The sequence below is a fragment of the Glycine max genome, chromosome 5 (assembly GCF_000004515.6).
Source record: "Glycine max cultivar Williams 82 chromosome 5, Glycine_max_v4.0, whole genome shotgun sequence".
Classification (NCBI taxonomy): Eukaryota; Viridiplantae; Streptophyta; class Magnoliopsida; order Fabales; family Fabaceae; genus Glycine; species Glycine max.
Window position 1 is genome coordinate 26,416,359 of NC_038241.2, and position 3,999 is coordinate 26,420,357.

The window sequence follows — 3,999 nt, forward strand, 5'->3', positions numbered from 1 at the left end:
AGAGATATGAAGTGCCTCTCTTCCCCTAGTGAAAAATAAAACAAAACAGGGAGGAAAACTAAAGCCTTGAGAAAATAGAACCCATAACATCAGATAATAACAAGTGATGCATGAGTTGAGGACAATAACTAATGAAACTAATTAAAATGATCATGAGAGTTTGCTCCAGACTTCGCCAACCAATTTGCACATGTGTTTCCCTCTCGCAGAGTGTAGTCAAAGGATAACTCTAATTATGCTCGAGAAAGACTCGAATGGAAAAAATAAGTGGTGCATGTTGATTTTGAGGTACCTAGGGTAATCATTTGTAGCGTTGTTTTGGAATCTGCCTCACAAATGACAACATGAAAACCAACATCCTTTGTAATACGAAGGCCATGTTAGATGCCATATGATTCAGTTGTCATGTTTGAACTGAAATCGTAGTACCCCTTGAACCCTGTAATCCATTTGCCAAACTTCTCTCTAAGAATGTTGTTGAATCTTGTTGTGCCTAGATTTCTACAAAAGCTCCCATCTATGTTTATCTTGATAGCTTGAGGTGGTCACTACTACAAAAATAGCCTTTTATGAGGTCGAAACAATGACAGTTGTACCAAAACCGTCTTTAAGAAATGGCTGGTGACATAAACACATTCAATACGATGAAAATTTTGGTGAAAACCATCATAGATAGGTCGAGTTTAAAGAAGGCTTTGGAGAACTATCGTCATATTGAATCTACAAATTAAAAGTCCTGAGTGTGAAGTCCTCTCAAGATCTCGCGCCCTAGTCTTAAACACTATCGTGCCTTGCCCTTACCTCTGTTGCTCTCCTCGTCCCTTTACCTTTGTTGCTCTCGTCGTCGTGGTGATTTATTTGTCATGGTGTTCTCATCACCATTGTGCCACTATCCACGTCGAATTGTGAACCCCTCCACCACTGTGCTTTCATCATTAGAAGGCATGAACCCCTTTCTTGCATTTTCCTAATTCTTAATTGAATTTTGTTGGTGTAACGACCCGCCTCGTCGCTACGGTATCCACACTCTAATATTCGATAATTTCAATTTTTATAAAAAGAACTCCCTTAATTTTTGCTTATGAAAATAGAAGTGATTTTGTCACAACATAAATTCATCCAACAACACGCCACTACTTAAGTGAATATGCATAATTACATAAAAACAATAATTCAGTACATGTCATACACATAACGAAAATTAAATATGTTCATATATATATACTTAAAATTCAAGTTTTACATCTTTAACTCAACAAAATAAAACTTGAAAACCAACTACGGAGGTGTTGATTACAAAACACAACTCTCTCCCAAAATAACACCAGCGTCATCACGTCGGCTCGGCGGCTCCTCACCAGAATCTTACTCCCTACACCCTGCCACTGTCATTCTGCTCCCACGAACAAGGTTCGTGATCATCACAGGTATCAACCACACGATACAAAATTGCAAGGGTGAGTTTATTATAAAAGAACCAATATCAATTCCAAATAACCACAATTAGCAAGGAACATAGGCAAACATCATAAGCATGCACAACAATCATTATTCAACACTCATATCCAACAAATATTCATCATTCACATCCAACAATTACTCATCATCCATCCATGGACCCAATCAAGATTGCACAGAATGATGCATGCACCTTACTCAACACTCAGATGCAATGTGGTGCGTACCAACAACAACCAAATCTCAGGAAATAGCCTAAGCGTGTCCACACGACACTCTCACTTAGGGAACTATGCTGAGTTTGTCAAGACCACCCGGTTGTGCACGTAACAGCCCCCCTCCTATAGGTGATAAGTCTGGGAGCCCAAAGGTGTTCCCTACCAGGTGACAAGCCCCCTAGTACAAAGTACACTTGGCCACAGTTACTCTATTTCTTGTGTCGTATGAGCTATGATCACGACCAAAAGTAAGTGCCAAAAACCATGGACCAATTAAAGCGCCTAAGCATCCCCTTAGAAATGCTTAGATTCTCTAACCACGCTAGTTACCCACGTCTGGGCCATCCGACAAGGTCAGTGCACTCTACCCCCCATGACATACACTCCATACGACGTATGATCGTGGCCAAAAGCTAGAGCCAAAGACCCTAGAAGGTCAGTGCACAGTGCCCCCCACGATCATACACAACATCCAACATATGAACGTGGCCAAAAGCTAGTGCCAAAGACCCTGAAAGGTCAGTGCACAGTGCCCCCCACGAACATACACAACATGCACATGCCAATGCATTTCCAACATCAATCAACATTCCATTTCCATGTCATTCACAACATAAATATCATCTCATCTCAATGACGTTATCAACAACAACAACAACCTCATTTCATATTCACATATTCATCAATAATAACAATTCATGTTGACATGATCTTTATTAACAACGTCATCTCAAATCAATATCATCATAATTATCATTATCATCACATATCAATTAAAATCCTCAATAGCAACATCAACAACAATTCTAACAAACACAACAATATCATTTTCACACGCACGGTCTTCAAACAACACATTTCAAACAACCAAAACAATATCATTCATCACAATACATATATATATATATATATATCGCATCCCATTAGTTAAAACGTAATTTTCTTTGAAGAAAAATCAGCATGCAACAGGGACAGGCAAATATCCTCATAGCTAGGTTCCCTGGCCCTAACTATGGTGTTAAAATGGTAAGTTTTATAATAAACTCCCCTTACCTATCGTGAGCTACCCCGTGGATTCCTTGTTGCGTCACTTGAAGATTCCTTTTCGTCCTTGCTCGTCGATTCCACGTAAGCCTCTACTATGCCAAAACGAAGGAGACTTAGTATGGATTTCAAAAAACAAAGCTAGTAACAATGCTCTGGGTCAAACACCTACATCACTACTTGAAAGAGCTGAGAGCATTTCGGGTTTTACAAAGGAACATCATTTGGAAATTCCGACCACGCCAATGTGACCGGGGTTCAGTGTATATTACGAAAATAACATGCATTTCATGAAAGGATAACGTTTACAAAGTCTCTTTCTCAAAAGTTTTTCAAAGGAAGCATAAGACATACAATGGCGGTTCCAAAGTCAGAAAAGATGCAAAGACAAGATGAAACTAACAAGAAACAAGCGTAGAACCATGGTTACCTCGAAAGAAAATGAAAGGTTACATTAGGGTTTCGTTCTCTATCGAAACCGCAAGCCAAGTTGGAAGATTCTGCTTCGGTTGAAGGGTTCCTCTCGGTGTGGAGAACAACGATGGTTTGTGGTGGCTAATGGTGGTTGTGGGTGATGGAGAAAGTTCTTGGAACTTTAGAAATGGCTTTGGAAGAAAGAAAGAAGAAGAAATGACGTTTTTCCTAAGCTACACGAAAACAAAGGCTGAAATGCTTAAATAAGAGATGCCCTCAGGAACGGAATCTTCTAGCACACTCCAGACATCTACTCAAAGATCCCAACGGTCAGATCATGGACAAGTGTCTTGTGAAGTTTCAAACCAAATTTAGAGAAGATCCAACGGTTAACGAAGGCTGAGCAGCGTTTTTACCGAGACAACTTCATGTAGTTTTCTCTAGAAGCTTCATTAAGAGGCTTCCTCTAGAAGCTTCATTAAGAGGCGTCTAGCAAACTCCAGATATCTTCTCAAAGATCCCAACGATCAAATCATGGAAAATTGTCTTGTGAAGTTGCAGACCAAATTTCGAGAAGATCCAACGGTTAACGAAGGCTGGGCAGCGTTTTTACCGAGGCAGCTTCATGTAGCTTTCTCTAGAAGCTTCATTAAGAGGCTTCCTCCAGAAGCTTCCTCGTGACTTCTTTGAGAAGCTTTCTCAAGAGGCTTCTTTGAGAAGCTAGATCCTTATCTATCCACACCCCTCTATTAACTAAATTAACTTCCTTAAAAATAATTACGGATGAAAATAACGCAACAAATAATCAAACATCAAACATAATTACTAATAATATATATATATATATATATATATATATATATAT